Here is a 20431-nt window from a genome sequence, read left to right on the forward strand (position 1 = left end):
CATATTTTCTGCTGCAGATCTGCTGCAGATTTGCTATAGCAGATTTGGCTACTCATCGAACTCAAAGGGCAGCAGAATCTGCAGTAGCAAATTTGCAGCAGATCTGCAGCAAAAATACGCATGTGTGAACTGACCCTAAAGCTAGCATGCTACACTGCAACTTTTTGTATAACCGCAATTTGATTTTTAACTATCAAGGTAAAGCTGCAGTCCAAAGCGACACGTTGTATCCAGTCTTGTGGACTGCAGCTGTGATTCAATAGTTGAAATCAATCTGTAGCGCTACATAAATTTGCAGTGTATTCAAGGCCCTAAAATGATCTTTCTAAGTCCATTTAGTCCATAAGCTAAGATCTTGGGAATTTAGACTGTAAGGACCTGTGTGTTTGCTTACACATCCCCATCTATACTAAGACTCTATATATAAGATGACAGTCTATGTACACAACTAATTCATAGAATCACTGCTTATGAATGAGTAAACAAGCGCACGGTTCTATTACATTGCAATCCCTTAGACGTCAGCCTTGAGCTATAGTTGACGTGCAAAGTTCAATACAATGTATGCTGGGGTTAAATCACCATATATAAACCAGTGTTTTCCAAACAGTGCGCCTCCAGCTGTTAAAAAACTACAACTCCCAGCATGCCCGGACAGCCTTTGGCTGTCCGGGCATGCTGGGAGTTGTAGTTTTGCAACAGCTGGAGGCGCACTGTTTGGAAAACACTGTAATAAACCCTTCATTCGTGTGTCTGCTATCCCTTTAAGGGCATTATATCTAAAATGATACTATGCCTGATCTATGCAAGGTGAAGAGAGAATAACGCAGAAATAAAATGTATAAGCAGATTGGGGCATTTAAATCAAATTGTCAGTGGTGAGAATATATTAATGCTAGGTTAGGGGCTGTTTTCATCTGTTGTATAGGGTCATAACATATAGGCTGCATATACAGTACTTTCACATCTAATATATATAGAGATGTCATTGTGTCCGGTTGGAAATATGATGACATAAATTAGCGCTGCCTACGCTAACCATACCCTTCGTACAAACAGCATATCCACCAATATTGCTAAAGGTCCCAAAGGGTTCACTTTGTCTCATGTCTCTAACGTATTGCTCAGGGATCTACAAAGAGACTTTAGTTCTGGCACTAGCGCCCCCAAAAAAAATTTTTTTCATACATTGCAATGACCTCAATATGTAAAGAATGCGCCTGAAAATTCATGGGTCATTACTATACGTCAATCATGACAACCTGTGACATTCACCACACAGTTATGGCTTCTATCCTGACACTTCTAGTGTTAAAAACTCAGGGGTCTCAAACCGGTGGCCCTCCAGATGTTGCAAAACTTCAACTCCCAGCATGCCCAACTGCATTAGCTGCAGCCAACGGATGTCCGGGAACGTCCAGGCATTCTGGGAGTTGTAGTTTTGCAACATCTGGAGGGTCACCAGTTTGAGACCCCTGATCTAGACAGAGCAGCTCCAGTGGTAAAGTAGCTGCTACTGCAAAGGAAGAGGCAAGAAGATGTGTGATGCCCTGCTAACCCTTTCCTATCCAGATATAATGGGTTAAGGTTAAGCGCCTTACAGAGGACACAGGCACTCATGCAATTACTTGATTATCAATAATCATGACAACCTGTGACTTTCATCACACAGTTATGGCTTCTATCCTAACACTTATAGTGTTAAAAACTCAGGGATCTCAAACCGGTGGCCCTCCAGATGTTGCAAAACTTCAACTCCCAGCATGCCCAACTGCATTAGCTGCAGCCAACGGATGTCCGGGAACGTCCAGGCATTCTGGGAGTTGTAGTTTTGCAACATCTGGAGGGTCACCAGTTTGAGACCCCTGATCTAGACAGAGCAGCTCCAGCGGTAGAGTAGCTGCTACTGCAAAGGAAGAGGCAAGAAGATGTGTGATGCCCTGCTAACCCTTTCCTATCCAGATATAATGGGTTAAGGTTAATCACCTTACAGAGGACACAGGCACTAATGACATTACTTGATTATCAATAATCATGACAACCTGTGACCTTCATCACACAGTTATGGCTTCTATCCTAACACTTGTAGTGTTAAAAACTCAGGGGTCTCAAACCGTTGGCCCTCCAGATGTTGCAAAACTTCAACTCCCAGCATGCCCAACTGCATTAGCTGTAGCCAATGGATGTCCGGGAATGTCCAGGCATTCTGGGATTGGAATTTTGCAACATCTGGAGGGCCACCAGTTTGAGCCCCCGGATCTAGACAGAGCAGCTCCAGCGTAGAGTAGCTGCTACTGCAAAGGAAGAGGAAAGAAGATGTGTGATGCCCTGCTAACCCTTTCCTATCCAGATATAATGGGTTAAGGTTAATCGCCTTACAGAGGACACAGGCACTCATGCAATTACTTGATTATCAATAAGTGCAATATATATATATATATATATATATATATATATATATATATATATATATCTAAGAAAAGCCAGAAAATGCATACTTCTGAAATGACATCTCTATGACAGCTCACCTTCCTTAAGGCTGGCTCCCAAGTGTACTTGACATATATCTTCTATAGACTCTATATGCTGGTGCCAGATGGAGAATAAGTCCAGACAGTGTGAACAGTAATGCACTCTTCAGATGCTCATGGTCTTCTGTGATGTGTGTGGGTCTGGCTGAGAGCAGAGGGCACCATTGTGATCAGTGAGGGTCTGGCTGAGCTGTGACCCGCAGCGGGTGACTTGCACAGCTTCTGGGTACAGCTGGAATCTGCTTCTCTGCTGCACAAGTCAAGCGGCTCAATGCGAATGCAACAGGTCCTGCTGGTGACAGCCTGAGAAGCCCGCAGACGTCCGCCAGCGGCTCCTAGTGGCGGCCCTGCTGAACTGCAGCGAGGCTCTGCTTTAAGGGTTCCCTATGGAAAAGCAGCTGTGAGCAGACAGACATGCTCCTGTAATACAGTAGCTGAAGCCAAAATAAAAAGGCAGGGTTCCTGGTAGCTCTTAGACTTTAAGAGGCCCAGGGGCAACCTGATCTGAAGGATTTCCATCTCCAGCTTCTTTACATTTTTTCCATTTTAAACTCTAGTTGACAGCAGGGACAGCAAAATGAATCAGATTTAGTGCACCATTTATACAGGTTTCTGAGCAGAAGGTCTTATAAATGAGTCACTTTAGTGCAAAGTACTATAATTGGGAGCAATGCTCACAATTTACTGTATCTAAACAATGACATATTTCCTTTATTATTTTTACTTTGTTATTATTCCTAGGTCATATATTTAAGCAGGCCATGGGTGCCAACCGCCCTTGACTTGTAGAAATAGACATTTGCAGTTGCCCCTTGTGCTGAGTGGGGACAGAAATTGTAAAATGTCCTACTGGAATATTTGTAAACCCAAAGAAAAAAGGAGCTACTCAAAAATTATAAGTGAAATATAAAATGTAAACTTTATTTAATGATATTATTAAAAACATAGTGCAATATGTTAAAAAAGGAGGAATACGGCACAGACAGGCGGCACGTGTAGGGGTGGCGGCATCCTGGGACTTGCAGTACTTTTTCTATATTACTGCGGTATGTATATGTTATTTATTTGTCACTATATGATTAATGCTTAGGCCTTATCCTGTTTGCACTTGCACTTTAACTGGAACTGCCAGCATATGTATCTACTGTACCCCCTTGCCTCAGTAATTGTATACCCAAATTTAATGAGATTTAGCAGTATTTGCACATTTATTGCCATTGTCCCAGGTATGCCGCCTGTCTGTGCCGTATTCCTCCTTTTTTAACATATTGCACTATGTTTTTAATAATATCATTAAATAAAGCTTACATTTTATATTTCACTTATAATTTTTGAGTAGCTCCTTTTTTCTTTGGGTTTATTATTATTTGGAGTCTAACAAAGAGGCTGTTTTGCCTACGTGGCAAGGGGTTGAGGTGGATATATATATTTATTCTCCTTTACATGAATACCCAATTTTGGGCAACACCATACATTTCTAATACTCATTGATTTGCTCATACCCCACACAGTAGCGCTTGTTTTCATGTTCTTGTTGTATGATTACTGGAATATTTGGAATATATGAGTTGTCCCAGGCACTCCGCTCTCTATAATCACTAGTACTGAAATCTACGGTAATGGTCACGTATAGAGTCGTCGTATCTTTTAGTTATATTATATAGCATCTGTATATTCTGCATCACTTTAGAATTAGGAGGGGGAACAATGCACATGCCAAATATTGAAAGCAGTGGTCTCCAAACTGTGAACTTCCAGCTGTTGCAAAACTACAACACCCAGCACGCCCGGACAGCCGTTGGCTGTCCGGGCATGCTGGGAGTTGTAGTTTTGCAACAGCTGGAAGGTTACAGTTTGGAGACCACTTAGATATTTTGACAGAGGGCCATGCCAGTTTAGGGTTCGCAAAAAGTACAAGCAACCTGTAATACATGGATAGCAGCTATTTGTGGCCAAGAGGCAGTGGCTGTAACACCTACACAATGATTTTATGCAGGTATGTCTAAAGGGTGGGTTTTTATCCCCACCTCCTGCTGTTTTCATTTTTCATCCCTGCCTTCCAAGAACCATTATGGACATTTATCAACGGGTTTAGTCAGGTTTTCTTTACTATAATTGTCGCTAAATTGTCGCAACTGCGACTACGCGATTTTTCGTGCGACATTTTGACTGGAAAGCGAGAAAAGCAAGTTTTCCAAAAATTAACTGCGTAGTAATAATTTTAAAATGGACTACGGGTAGTCAGGTATTTATATTAACTGCGACAGTCGCAACTGCGCAAAGAAAAGTCGCAACAGGGTTAAAAAGTGACTAAATTTACTCCAGCTCAAACATGGAGCAGAAAAAGCTACTACCAATGTAAAAAAGGAAAAATTGCTTACGTGAAAGAAAATTATCCACAGGCTGAAAGCAGTTGATAAATAAGTCGCACATGAGCAAAAAAAAAGTAAGGAAAAATTACTAAAAAAAAAAAGAATACATAAGCAAACATTGATAAATGTCCCCCCATAACTTTTGTACCATCCAGAACATAATCCTGTCCAGCTGCAGCATCATCTCTGTCCAAGCTGAGGCACAGGCATAGATAAAGTCCAGTAAGTGAGAGCTGGACTGGCACTCCTCTGTGCTCACTCCTGTCCTATCAGACTGCAGCATGAAAAGAGAGAGGAGGGGGTTACAGAGCAGCCTACAGTGATTGGATGAAGAGACCCAGCACAGCACAGCAGACACAGGGAGGCAGAGTAATAACTTGGCCCTCTCCAGAGCACAGGATGAAAAACCAAGTGAGCACTAAAAAGAAGGTATTTGTGAGAAAAACATAGAAGTTAGATGAAGAAAAATATGTACATGATCAGGATTAGGTACTGAGTAACATATAACTTTATATTTTTTTGTGGGATATGACAGGTACACTTTAACCACTTAAGGACGTAGGGTTTTTCTGTTTTTGCCTTTTTCATTTTTTCCTCATCACCTTCTAAAAATTATAACGCTTTCAATTTTGCACATAAAATTCCATATTTTGGCTTAATTTTTACACCACCAATTCTACTTTGCAATTACATTAGTCATTTTACCAAGATATCCACGGCGAAGCGGAAAAAAAATTCATATTGAAGAAAAAACGACATTTTGTAAATTTTGGGGGCTTCAGTTTCTACACAGTGCAGTTTTCTGTTAAAATGACACCTTATCATTATTCTGTAGGTCCATACGATTAAAATGATACCCTACTTATATAGGTTTGGTTTTGTCGTAAAAAATCATAACTACAAGCAGGAAAATGTATACGTTCAAAATTGTCATCTTCTGACCCCTAAAACTTTTTCATTTTTCTGCGTACGGGCCAGTATGGGGGCTCATTTTTTGCGCTGTAATCTTACGTTTTTATTGATTTACCATTTTTATATTAATAGGACTTTTTGATCGCTTTTTATTCATTTTTTTCATTATATAAAAGGTGACCAAAAACACGTCATTTTGGACTTTGGAATTTTAATTACCAATATATTTTTATATACATATGATACCACATATGTTTATTTTTATTTACACTTTTTTTTTTTTTTATGGGAAAAGGGGGGTGATTCTTACTTTTATTAGGGAAGGTGTTAAATGATCTTTATAAAACTTTTTTTTTACACTTTTTTTTGCAGTGTTATAGCTCCCATAGGGACCTATAACACTGCACACACTGATTTCATACACAAATCATTGCCGTGCGTTGCGCGCCGTGCGTTGATTGCTAAAGCCTGGATTTCAGGCTTGGAGAAATCAATCGCCGATCGGACGCGACGGAGACAGGTGAGGGGACCTCTGCTCGCGTTCTAGCTGATTTCACTGCACATACTGATTTCATACACAGAACATTGCCATGCGTTGTGCATCGATTGCTAAAGCCTGGATTTCAGGCTTGGAGCAATCAATCGCCAATCGGACGCGACGGAGAATGGTGAGGGGACCTCCGCTCGCGTTCTAGCTGATCGGGACATCGTGATTTCACCACGAAGGTCCCGATCAACCCGACTGAGCTTCCGGGAAGCTTTTACTTTCCTTTTAGATGCCGCGATCAACTTTGAATGCCGTGTCTGAAAGGTTAATAGGAAGCGGCACAATGATTGGTGCCGCACGCTATTTGTCCAGGGTCCCAGCTGTCATTAGCCGTTGGGACCAAACCGGTATGATGCGGGGTCATGGCGTGTCCCCGCATTTTATATCGGGACCAGGCTCAGGGTGTACAGGTACGCCCTGCCTCCTTAAGAGGCTAAATATATCCTTCTCTCTTGGGGTAATTGGCATCAGCCTCATGGAGATTTGTGTCTTCTAGACTGGACTTGAGTTCTAGGCTGGACTCAATGGACTTGTCTTTCTTCAACCTTACAAACCATATGTAACTATACGCTGTGCAAAATCCACCGTGTATTCTGCGTATTGTCCTATGAGCAGGCACACAGGGCTACCGGGCCGCTTGGAGACAGGCCTGAGCATCACATACAGGTTCGTGCGCTGGTCCCACCTCCAAACCTCACTGCACACACAGGGCTGCTCCCGGGGGTAGCTCTGTGTGTCTGCTCATAGGAGAATACGTAGAGTATTTCCTGCTGCACAGCGGATTTTGCACAGCGTGAAATATGCTGCTTAAATGCAATATGTGACCCTGCCCTAAAGCAGCAAGCTTAGATGCTGACTGCAATTAAGGGACAAACACTGCAGATGAGGACAGTCTTGCTGTCTGTAAGAGTGCCCTTAAAGGGGTTATCCAGAAAAAAACTTTTTTTTAATATATCAACTGGCTCCAGAAAGTTAAACAGATTTGTAAATTACTTCTATTAAAAATCTTAATCCTTTCAGTACTTTTTAGCTGCTGAAGTTGAGTTGTTCTTTTGTGTCTAAGTGCTCTCTTTTGACACGTGTCTCGGGAACTGTCCAAAGTAGAAGCAAATCCCCATACCAAACCTATTCTGCTCTGTTCAGTTCCTGAGACAAGCAGAGATGTCAACAGAGAGCACTATGGCCAGACAGAAAAGAACAAGTCAACTTCTGCAGCTGATAATTTTTGGAAGGATTAAGATTTTTTAATAGAAGTCATTTACAAATCTGTTTAACTTTCTAGAGCCAGTTGATATATAAAAAAATTTTTTTTTTCCTGGAATACCCCTTTAACCCCTTAAGGACTTAGGACATACCTGTACGTCCCAAGCCCGCTCCCGGTGTTAAAAACAGGGTCACGCCGTGACCCCGCATCACACCGGGTCGGTCCCAGCTGCTCATCATAGCCTAGGCTAACAGCGTGCGGCACCGATCGTTGTGCCGCGCGCTGTTAACCCTTCAGATGCGGCGATCAAAGTTGACCGCCGCGTCTGAAAACGAAAGTAAAAGCTTCCCAGCAGCTCAGTCGAGCTGATCGGGACATCGCGATAAAAGTTATAGGGGTCAGAATATGACAATTTTAAACGTATACATTTCCGTGCATGTAGTTATGATTTTTTCCAGAAGTACGACAAAATCAAACCTATATAAGTAGGGTATCATTTTAATCGTATGGACCTGCAGAATAAAGACCAGGTGTCATTTTTACTGAAAAATGTACTGCATAGAAACGGAAGCCCCCAAAATTTACAAAATTGTTTTTTCTTCAATTTCGTTGCACAATGATTTTTTTCTCATTTTGCTGTAGATTTTTGGGTAAAATGACTGATGTCACTGCAAAGTAGAATTGGTGGTGCAAAAAATAAGCCATCATATGGATTTTTAGGTGCAAAATTGAAAGGGTTATGATTTTTAAAAGGTGAGGAGGAAAAAACGAAAGTGCAAAAACCGAAAATTCCTCAGTCCTTAAGGGGTTAATCAGTCTTATTGGAAGACAAAGCCCCCTCTATACTCCTTGACTTAACATTTATTGTTACATGTATGTCAGATGCTGAAAAGTGGTTAATAACATGTCTGTTTAAAAAAGAAAATATTATAATTAAAATAACAATTATGTGGCATATTTTCTTGACAGATTTGTGTCACCAATTTGGAGTGTGTACTACACAGTATGGACAGTAACGCAGGCCTTTTTCATACTAAAATATGGAAATATGCCCATAATATGGATCCAGAATATGGATTCAATTTAAAATACCCCATCATGTCAATAGTATTAAATCACAGCATCCCAGGACAGAGTCCTACTACATGGAACAAGTTGGTTGTAGGATGCTTTCAGTGTTTCTAAACTTAAAAGTACAAAAAAACATTTTTTCAAATGCTTATATAAACACATACATATGTTTCACATAGCAGAGACATATTGGGGGAGATTTATCAAAGGATTTAGACTGGTTTTTCCAACTTAAATTTGTGGCACAGAAAGTCGCAGTCTATATATGTGCGACTTTTTTGCGACTTTTGCTTTAGAGGATTTTTAGAACATGATGCATTCTAGTCTATTTTGGACGGAAAAATGCATTGGTGCTGAATTTATCAAAAGCGACTATTCAGCGACAAGTTGCATCGGCTGAAGGTACGGCGAAATGTCAGACCATACTGGAGCAGGTTTAAATACAGTCTAAAGCCTAGATCACGAAGTCCTCGAGCAGAATTTATCAAGAGCCATGCGACTTTTGATAAATTAGGCGCACAATAGACCGGCCTAACCCTTTGTAGTTTGGGATATATTGATGCGGGACAAAGACAGCTTTGAAAAATCTCTGCCATTGTGCCATTTATTTTTAGCATAGAATAAACCACCTACAATTCAGGTATGCTACAGCTCAGCAGGAATGTGCACACATTGGGGGATATTTATCAAAGCTGTCTATGTCCCGTATCAATATAGATCAAACTACAGAGGGTTAGGCTGGTCTATTGTGCGCCTAATTTATCAAAAGTCACACTGCTCTTAATAAATTTTGTGCACAGACTTCGAGATCTATGCTTTAGACTGTATTTAAACATGTTCCAGCATGGTCTGACATTTCAGAGTACTTGCGACTTGTTGGTCTGACATTTCAGCCAATGCGACTTGTTGCTTTTGATAAATTCAGCACCAATGCATTTTTCCATCTAAAATAGACTAGAATGCATCATGTTCTAAAAATCCTCTAACGCAAAAGTCGCAAAAAAGTTGCACATATTTAGACTGTGACTTTCTGTGCGACAGATTTAGATGGGAAAAATTGTCTATAAAGTGGGCTTGAGCCCCTGCCCTTTTGAAGCCTTCTTTTTTAGCTATCCTTTCTTTCCTGGGGCCAATAATCTGATGCTGGACCGATTTATGTTGTTTTTTTTATTATATTTTTTCTAAAAACATCTGTCTTTTGTTAGTTCGAGGGGATGCAGTATGTGCTCTGTCCGGGCCAGTTTTCCCTCAAGCACAATCATGTGCCCAGCCAGCCGGCTCTGCCACTTTAATAGCAGCAGTAGTTGCTGGTAGCGACAATTTGGTAAGATACACGTAACATCATGGACATTGTAGATGAGTGAATTTTGCAAACGAATTTGGTTCAGTCCAAGAGGAGACCATATAGTGGCTGAATGACACAACCAGGAGGTGGCGGAGGCATGAGTAGACCATATAGTGGCTGAATGACACAGCCTGGAGGTGGCGGCAGCATGAGGAGACCATAGAGTGGCTGAATGACACAGCCTGGAGGTGGCGGAAGCAAGAGGAGACCATATAGGGGCTGAATGTCACAGCCTGGAGTTGGCGGCAGCAAGAGGAGACCATATAGTGGCTGAATGACACAGCCTTGAAGTGGCAGAAGCATGAGAAGACCATGTAGTGGCTAAATGACAGCCTGGTGTTGGTGGCAGGAAGAGGAGACCATATAGTGGCTGAATGACACAGCTTGGAGGTGGCATTAGCATGAGGAGAACATATGGTGGCAGTATGAGACAGCCTGAAAGTGGCATCAGCATGAGGAGAACACATGGTGGCAGAATGAGACAGACTGGAGGTGGCATCAGCATGAGGAGAACACATGGTGGCAGAATGAGACAGCCTGGAGCTGGCATCAGCATGAGGAGAGCATATGGTGGCAGTATGAGACAGCCTGGAGCTGGCATCAGCATGAGGATAACATGTGGTGGCAGAATGAGACAGCCTGGAAGTGGCATCAGAAGCATCCGGAGTCCTGAAAGTGACCCGGTGATAGAGTGGGGCGGTGGGTGGCAATACCAGTACCCAGTGACAAAGGTGGGTGAAAAAAGGAGAACTTGGCATCAGATGTGTGGCATCAGGCGGGTGGCAGGGTCAGAATAGTAACTGAGGCAGGTAGGCAGAAGAAAATGGTCCCTTTTGTAAAAGTGTTAGTGTGCACAAGTAAGTATTGAGGATATTCATTATGCAAAACTTAACTTTTAATAATATTCTTAGGATAAAATATATGTACCCTCAATTTTTTTTTATTTAACAAACGGAAAGGTGTGCAAAAAAAACATGTGCCACCTACAGTGGGGATCAAAAGTTTGGGCACCCCAGGTAAAAAAAAATTATTAATGTGCATAAAAAAGCCAAGGAAAGATAGAAAAATCTCCAAAAGGCATCAAATTACAAATTACACTGACTCCAATGTCATTAAATAGCCCTGTAGTTTGAAAGCAGTTAAAATTCACTAATTTGGTACTAACTAATCACAATCCAGATGGAAATAGTAGACAAAATTAAATTAGCATCAAGAAATTAGTATGTTCCTCCAAATAAACCACCACTACACAGTGAACGGCTGATCCTGAGAATTTACCATCAATGTACCATGCCTGGAAAACCCCATTTTAGGTTCCTATTTAATAACTACAGCAGATATCTCCAAACCAGTGATACACAAAGCATAAGGAATCATGTTATGTTTTATTATTCATGTTTATAAAAAGGAAAAGATTCCAAAACAGAAACATTTGGGTTTTAGCCAAAAAAAAAAAAAAAAGAATATAAGTGACAGAACTTATAAGATTGTAAGGAACAAGTGGAAAAGCATGTAGATGGTCAATACAAGTGCAGAGATTTCATTACAATCAATGCACAGATGAGCGTTTAACAACCGATTTAGCTTTGGGCCACCTTCAGGACTGGAGCCTTTTTACCCATTTGCCCGCTCCAGGATGTGGAAGCTGGACATGGCAGCTAGAGGGTTCTAGTTCGCTTCTTAAAGGGGTACTCCATTGCTCAGCATTCGGAGCAAAATTTTCCAAACGCATAGAGCTGGCGCTGGGGGCTCATGACGTCACTGGTCACCACGCCCCCTCCCATAGACTTGCATTTAGGGGGCGGGGCGTGACATCACAAGGGGGAGGAATGTGACGTCACAAGCCCCCGGCATTGGCTCTATGCGTTTGGAACAAAATGAGCAGCAGAGAACTCCTTTAAGTGTGGTTTTAGTGTGAATAGAGGTTGTCTCAGAAGACCAGAAGACATAAGTTTAAGGAATGTCAGGATCAAGGCATATGTCTTGGAAAGGTGGCAAGACAGACAGAAGAGTCATGACAAGCGGCATAGGAACAGGAGAGACAATAAGGTACACAGGGGATAGGCAGAAGCAGGGTTAGGAAAAGCAGGCACAGATCATACATCAGTATCAGGACCAGAAATACATGCCTTCGCTATGGACACCAGAAACCACAATAAATAGGCAGTGCAGAGGCGAAGAGGTTTTGGGTGCATGCACTGTACCTTTAAATGACAGAAACCGTATGCACACACCTATGAAGAGAAGTCTGCGGCAGGAGCCATTCGCCAGAGAGAGAACAAGCAAGGAACACTGCCTACAGGGGGTATATAGAAGAATGTCTTGATGGATTATATTCAGAAGGCGCCAAGGTTGAGATCAGTAACAGTTTCTTTACTTAACAGAGTTAAAAGATAGTGCTTGAACTGGCTCAATCATTGTCAGTGCAGGGCCACACAAAAAGTGCTGTATAGTTTGGGCAGCTTTCACTTACATTATTGTCGGCCACACATCCCCTATTTACATTGAACACATTGTATACACAGTAGAATCAATTATTATGGCCTTGGTTCATTCTGGAGCAGGGTAGGATGGAAGAAAACGGGATAGAAAAAGAAAAAAGTCCCCAATTAGTACATAACTTTAACCTATACACACATGATTGATGGAGGTGGAGAATGTGACGATTTATGTAAAAAATACAGACAATCCTGCTTCAGTCACTACCTTCACATACATACTACAGTTCAAGCGGTCCACAAATTCTGACGGGATCGCTTGTGATTTTCAATAATTAGGAATGAAGTCAATAGGGATAGATCCAGGAAAAGGAGAATATGGAAGCAAGAATGAGCTGCTACAGACATTGTACAAGAAGAAATTTTCTCCCAGAAAGGTCAAAGCCTCGGGTGGAGTAGTGTGGTTGGAATACTGCTGAGCAACTCCACTCTCTGCTCTCAAAACCGAGCTGCGGAACTCAAATGTGGATTGGCTCTGCACTGATAGATTGGGTCGTGCAATTCCATATCCAAAACACCTCCCTTCTGCATTCCTTTTTTGTATTTGTAAAAAGTACATTTATTATAATAAAAAACAAAGCTGTACTTCACTATGAATCATTGTGAGGGTGAAAGAAAACCCTTTATTATTACAAATAAATGTTTATGCATATCCATGTTACCTTGTTATCCAACATTGGCTATTTTCATTCATGCATCTGTATAATCATCATCATTCAGTTTATAAAATACCACAGAGGTTTAAAAAAAAAAAAAGATGAATTATAACTATTGAATTCTTAAAATGTACACTGCTCAAAAAAATAAAGGGATCACAAAGATAACACATCGTAGATCTGAATAAATCAACTAATCGTATGAAATACTTTCGTCTTTACATAGTTGAATGTGCTGACAACAAAATCACACAAAAATGATCAATGGAAATCAAATTATCAACCCATGGAGGTCTGGATATGGAGTTACACTCAAAATCTAAGTAAAAAACCACACTACAGGCTGATCCAACTTTGATGTAATGTCCTTAAAACAAGTCATAATGAGGCTCAGTAGTGTTTGTGGCCTCCACGTGCCCGTATGACCTCCTTACAATGCCTGGACATGCTCCTGATGAACTCCTGGACAGTCTGTGGTGCAACGTGGCATTGGTGGATGGAGCGAGACATGATGTCCCAGATGTGATCAATCGGATTCAAGTCTGGAGAACGGGTGGGCCAGTCCATAGCATCAATGCCTTCCTCTTGCAGGAACTGCTGATACACTCCAGCCACATGAGGTCTAGCATTGTCTTCCATTAGGAGGAATCCAGGGCCAACCGCACCAGCATTTGGTCTCACAAGGGGTCTGAGGATCTCATCTCTGTACCTAATGGCAGTCAGACTACCTCAGGCAAGCACATGGAGGGCTGTGCAGGCCCCCAAAGAAATGCCACCTCACACTATTACTGACCCACCGCAAAACCAGTCATGCTGGAGGATGTTGCAGGCAGCAGAACGTTCTCCATGGCGTCTCCTAACTCTGTCACATCTGCTGAATGTGAACCTGCTTTCATTTGTGAAAAGCACAAGGCGCCAGTGGCAAATTTGACAATCTTGGTGTTCTCTGGCAAACGCCCAACGTCCTGTATGGTGTTGGGCTGTAAGCACAACCCCCATCTGTGGACATCGGGCCCTCATTCCACCCTCATGGAGTCTATTTCTGACCATTTGAGTGGACACATGCACATTTGTGAAGCAGAAAATGAGGAAAATCCGGCTCCCAGGACTGGGTAAAAAATAGGCTTTAATGAATCATATTAAAATCCAAAAATAGAAAAGGGGAATGAAGTAAAAGCACAAACGAAACGCACCAACGCGTTTCGACTTGTTAACAAGTCTTAATCATGGTCAATGCTACAGACAGCAGATATACCTTATATACTATTCAAAGGTGACGTCACCCTCTAAAATCAGGTGAGCACCCGGCAAGAGGGAAAACAAGACATGGATATGGCTGCACAGATAATATGAACTAGAGAAACATGGTACATAGAAAACGTATGTATACTTAGTGACCTCTAATATATGTAACTCAGGTCATGTCTGAAATTGAGTCCATGTGGGAAGCGAGTATCCAAAACTAAAATCCAATACGCTTCCCGTCTGAACACAGCCCTACTCCAGTCACCCCCCCGTGATGGTGGGCGTACCCTCTCTAAGCCTGTCACAGTGATTTGTGGAATAGTACCTGCATGTTTATCAATGATGTGTTTAGTGAAACCTGACATGGATCTGTTTGTGATCTTGTTACTGTCTGGTATATGAAGATGTTCTTGAATTCTAACCTTGAGTTTTCTGCTCGTGCAACCCACGTATTGTAGATTGCATGGTATACAGGTAATACTATAAACTACATGATGCGTTTGACAGTTAATAAAGCTTTTTATATTATGTGTCTGCCCAGTAGTGCATGAATGAAATGTGGTTTGGTTAGTCATATACTGACATATGGAACACCTAGAATGGCTGCATTTATAGCTTCCTTTACAAGTCAGCCAAGTGTCCTGTTTAGGTGAGGAGCTAAATTCACTAGGGGACAAGATATTATAAAGAGATCGTGCCCTGCGGGGTATTACTCGGATGCCATCTTGAATAATGTTAGACATAATTTTGTCATAGTGAAGAACTGGTAAATGCTTATAAATTATTTGCTTAATCTGGTGAAATTGTTCAGAAAATGATGTGGTAAATGTTGGTAGAACCTGTGTATTGGATGTGACATTCTGTTTATCCTGTAAATAATGGTCAGCAGGTTTAGAATTGACTATATTTTTGGCCCTATTAATAATTTGCGGTTTATAACCTCTGACTCGAAGACGTTTTTTAATGTCAAAACAGGTGTTAGTGTAAGTAAGGTGATCCGATGAGGCGCGTCTAGCCCTAACGAATTCTCCTATGGGCAGATTACGAGTAACATGCTCTGGGTGGCAACTAGATGAATGGAGGAGACTATTACCAGCACATGATTTACGGAACATCTTAGTGTGTATACTCTGAGAATCATGATCTCCTGTTAGAGTAATATCCAAAAAATCAATCTGGTCAGATGAAATATTACAAGTAAAGGTGAGGGATAAATCGTTGTCATTGAGAAAATTAGAAAAGTCAACTCCTTGTGACTGAGTACCTCTCCAAATCAGGAGGAGGTCGTCAATGTATCTCCCATACCAACCCACAAGATGGAAGAATGGGTTGGCAGGGGAGAGCAGGACGACCTCCTCCCAATATGCCATATACAGATTGGCTAAGGAGGGGGAGAATTTCGAGCCCATAGGGCAACCAGTTACTTGTAGATAATATATGGAATCAAAGCAGAAAAAATTATGATGTAATAAAAAATTTAGGACATCTAATATATATTGCTGCAACACTATGCTGTATGTGCTGTATTTCTTAAGATGGTATGAAATAGCTATTATTGCTTTATCATGCGGAATACATGTGTAAAGAGCAGTTATGTCACATGACATCCAACTGTCCCCATTGTTCCATTTGCGCATCTTCATAGCTTGCAACAATGTTTTATACAATGCACATTTGTGGCCTGCTGGAGGTCATTTTGCAGGGCTCTGGCAGTGCTCCTCCTGCACCTCCTTGCACAAAGGTGGAGGTAACGGTCCTGGTGCTGGGTTGTTGCCCTCCTACGACCTCCTCCACGTCTCCTGATGTACTGGCCTGTCTCCTGGTAGCGCCTCCATGCTCTGGAGACTACGCTGACCGACACAGCAAACCTTCTTGCCACAGCTCGCATTGATGTGCCATCCTGGATGAGCTGCACTACCTGTGCCCCTTGTGTGGGTTGTAGACTCCGTCTCTAGAGTGAAAGCACCGCCAGCATTCAAAAGTGACCAAAACATCAGCCAGGAAGCATAGAAACTGAGAAGTGGTCTGTGGTCACCACCTGCAGAACCACTCCTTTATTGGGGGTGTCTTCCTAATTGCCTATAATTTACACCTGTTGTCTGTTCCATTTGCACAACAGCATGTGAAATTGATTGTCAATCAGTGTTGTTTCCTGAGTGGACAGTGTGATTTCACAGAAGTGTGATTGACTTGGAGTTACATTGTGTTGTTTAAAGGGGTACCCTAAGACTACTTATCCCCTATCCAAAGGATAGGGGATAAGATGTCTGATTGCGGGGGTCCCGCTGCTGGGGACCCCCACAATCTAGCATGCAGCACCCACCTGTAAGCACTGCAGGAAGCGCTGGAGGTCAGGAGGTATAAGACTTGGATCCTCCAGCGCTTCCTTCAGTGCTCACAGGTGGGTGCTGCATGCTAGATTGTGGGTCTCCCCAGCGGGTCTGACCACTGGGACTCCCGCAATCTCCAGAATGGGACCCCCGTGTTCTCAGTGAGGAGCAAGTGTCGTCTACCTGTAGAAGGTACATGCTTCATTCATTTCCATGGGAGCACCGATTATGCCCTAGAGCTGTACTTGGGTCTTTTCGGCACTCCCATAGATATGAATGGAGCGTGTTTCGGCTGCAGCACGCGCTCCTCACTGAGCGCCGGGTCCCGAGATCTCGTTTAGGAAATGAATTAAAAGCTCTTTTTTTCCGTGCTCTGAGTATTCATGTGGAATTCATATGGAAATTCCACATAGATGCAGAATTCCGCAGCTGCATTAATTTGGCCGGAATTCACATCTTTCCGCCAAATTTCTGATGTCTGAACATACACTTAGAGATAGAAGCAGGGAGAGAGGTATATACAGCAGCTTTAAGTGTGAACAGAGAGGAGAGAATACATGGAGGAAAGCTAACAAAGGATGTTTGCTGAGGGAGAAACACAAAAACTATGTACAACTGTCCAGAGAAAGCAGGAGCACCCACAGCAAACTATAGACTTCTGAACACAGAGCTCTCTCATTCAGTAGGTATCTGAAAAGGCGTGAATTCTGGAGGCTCAAAACTAATGAATAAATTAAGATTGTTGACTCAAAATTAGTGTCACGATCCGGACTGGTATGCAGGTAGTGGATCCTCTGGTCAGTGAGGCGAAGACGCGGGCCATACAGGGGGACCGGTTCTAAGGAGTTACTGGTTTTCACCAGAGCCCGCCTCAAGGCGGGATGGGCTTGCTGCGGCGGTAACTCCCAGGTCGTATCCCCCGATAGCGACTCAACCTCACTGAAAGCTGAGATAGGCGTTGTACAGAAGGACTAGACAGAGGCGAGGTCAGACGTAGCAGAAGGTCAGGACAGTCGGCAATGGTACGTAGTCAGGGGCAACAGCAGTAGGTCTGGATACACAGGTTATGGCACACACTAAACGCTTTCACAAGGCACTAGGCAACAAGATCCAGCAGGGACAGGAAGGGGAAGTGAGTTTAAATAGTATTCACAGTAATTAGGACTGATTAGGAACAGATTGGGCCAGACACCAATTAATGGTGCACTGGCCCTTTAAAGCTGAGAGACCCGGCGCGTGCGCACCCTAGAGAGCGGGACCGCGCGCGCCGGGGCTGAGACAGAGGACGGGGCAGGTAATCAGAACGGGATGTGATCCGCAAGCGGACTAGTGCCGCCATGCGGATCTCATCCCCGTCTGCAGCACTGTAGCAGCGCTCCCGGTCAGAGTGAGAGACCGGGCGCTGCAGGAGACCAGACGCCGCGAGCGCTCCGGGATGGATACGGGACCCGGAGCGCTCGGCGTTACAATTAGTTCAAGGTTTTTTAACTCAAGGTAATCTTTAACATAATGTAAATCATCAATTTCAAAGATATCCATAGCATTTGCAAATATTTATTAAAAGGGATTCTCATCATTAGTATTTATGACATACAGTATCTCACATAAGCAAGTCCACTCATCTCATTTTTGTAAATATTTTATTACATCTTTTCATGTGACAACACTGAAAAAATGTAAAATAGTGAGTGCCCAGCCTGTATAACAGTGTTTAATAACTCAATACACAACCATTAATGTCTAAACCTTGGCAACAAAAGTAAGTACACTGTGAGTACAGTGGAAATGTCCAAACTGGGCCCAAAGTGTCAATATTTTGTACGGCCACCATTATTTCCCACAATGATTTAAGACCAGTATATGGAGGGTTAAATTCAAATTAAATCCTATAAATTCCCCCTTAGGGTAATCTAAAAATACCCATTCTTCCCATATATCCTATTTTAAAACCTTCCCATAAGCTTTATTAGTTTTGATCTGCACACTACTTTTAGTTTAAAAGCTCTCAGGGCTATAGCCCTGAGAGCTTTTAAACTAAAAGTAGTGAGTGTATAACAAAACTAATAGGTTGCTACTGGAGTCTTCTTCCACTTCTCTATGACGACATCACTGAGCTGGTGGATGTTAGAGATCTTGAGTTCCCTCAATGAACTGTAGCTCTCCAGTACCAGTAGCATTCATGCAGGCCCAGACCATGACACTCCCACCACCATGTTTGACTGTAGGCAGGACACACTTGTCTTTGTACTCCTCACCTGGTTGCTGCCACACACGCTTGACACCATCTAACCCAATTAAGTTTATCTTGGTCTCATCGGACCACAGGACATGGTTCCAGTAATCTATGTCTTTAGACCGCTTGTCTTCAGCAGACTGTTTGTAGACTTTCTTGTAAATCATCGTTAAAAGAGGCTTTTTTTCTGGGATGTCATGCAGACCAATTTGATGCAGTGTATGGTCTGAGCACTGACAGACTGACCCCCCCCCCCCCCCCCCCCCACCCCTCCAACCTCTGCCACAATTCTGGCAGCACTCATATGTCTATTTCCTTTAGAGAACATCTGTAAATGACATTCAATATGTGCACTAAGCTTTTTTGGTTGACTATGGCGAGGTGTGTTCTGAGTGGGACCTGTCCTGTGTAGTTTAGTTAGTTCTCTAATGTGAAGTCCTCTGTTACCATGATCACTTCTAATTAAATCTGCTTAAAGGAGTATGGTGTTTTTGTTTTTTTATTATCCCCTGAGCCCGGGCTGCAAAACTATACAAAACAAACTTTAACTCACCTGCCTACGTTCCCCTATTGCTCCGACATCAGTGTCCCGTTCTCCGGACCCTATCTTCTTCCACTTCCTGCAGGTCGGTGAGTCACGCTGCTCTCAGCATATTACCAGCCGCAGCAATGTCCCGCTGCTGTCCGTGATACACTCAGCGCAGCGTGATTCAGCGACCAGCAGGAAGCGGAAGAAGATAGGGTCCGGAGAACGGGACACTGATGTCGGAGCAATAGGGGAACGTAGGCAGGTGAGTTAAAGTTTGTTTTGTATAGTTTTGCAGCCCAGGCAAAGGGGATAATAAAAAAAAACACCATAGTACTCCTTTAATATAAAGTCTAAATGCCCATGTGAAACAATCCTGTTCCTCAAGTGCTATCTCCTAGGCACTTTCTTAATATGTTAGGGCTATTGTCTAGGAATAGGACCTAACCAAATGTAGAAAGGAAACGTAGACTGCACTCACCAGGAATCTGGACGCTTTATTTACTTCATCATGGAGTCACCGGCAGGCCAGGGCAGGTCAGGGGATTGGCGGTGGGCAGGGGGCGTGTCTGGAACGTTTCGTGCAGTTTTGTGCAGTTTCCCTCAGCCAACGCTGAGATCCGCTCACCCGCCAGTGCTCTTATACACTCGTAGGCAAGTTGTCATAGCAACATATCAACAACTATGATAAAACCAATACAAAAAGTTTAAACATTAAAAACGATAGCACATAAAACGCATTGGTTTACAGGAACGGACTTAAATCGTAATGGTCATTTAGACCCATAGGACCGAGAGCGCCCAGCTGGAGCATCCAGCGGGCCTCCCTTTGAAGTAAGAGATTCTGCCTATTCTGCCTGTGTTAACTCTTTCCAGACCAGCAAACCGCACACCTCTACATTCTGAGCCGTACTGTTAGGATTCGGCTAGCTGGATGTGGATCCTCTGTGTCAGCGAGGGA

The 20431-nt window shown here is 42.7% G+C and overlaps 1 protein-coding gene across 3 annotated transcripts in view; it reads right to left on the bottom strand.

Annotated features, from left to right (window-relative positions):
* Positions 1-20010, bottom strand: part of ADAMTSL3 (ADAMTS like 3) — a 516054-nt gene extending 496044 nt beyond the window's left edge. For 2 of the 3 annotated variants that reach the window (XM_056572130.1, XM_056572134.1), the window contains exon 1: positions 2529-2789. The gene's annotated coding sequence lies outside the window, so the exon portion shown is untranslated. Of the gene's footprint in view, positions 1-2528; positions 2790-19951 lie in introns of those variants that run through there. The other variant, XM_056572133.1, reaches the window with a different exon arrangement.
* Positions 20011-20431: the final 421 nt, after the last annotated feature.

This window comes from Hyla sarda, chromosome 4, assembly GCF_029499605.1.
Source record: "Hyla sarda isolate aHylSar1 chromosome 4, aHylSar1.hap1, whole genome shotgun sequence".
Lineage (NCBI taxonomy): Eukaryota > Metazoa > Chordata > Amphibia > Anura > Hylidae > Hyla > Hyla sarda.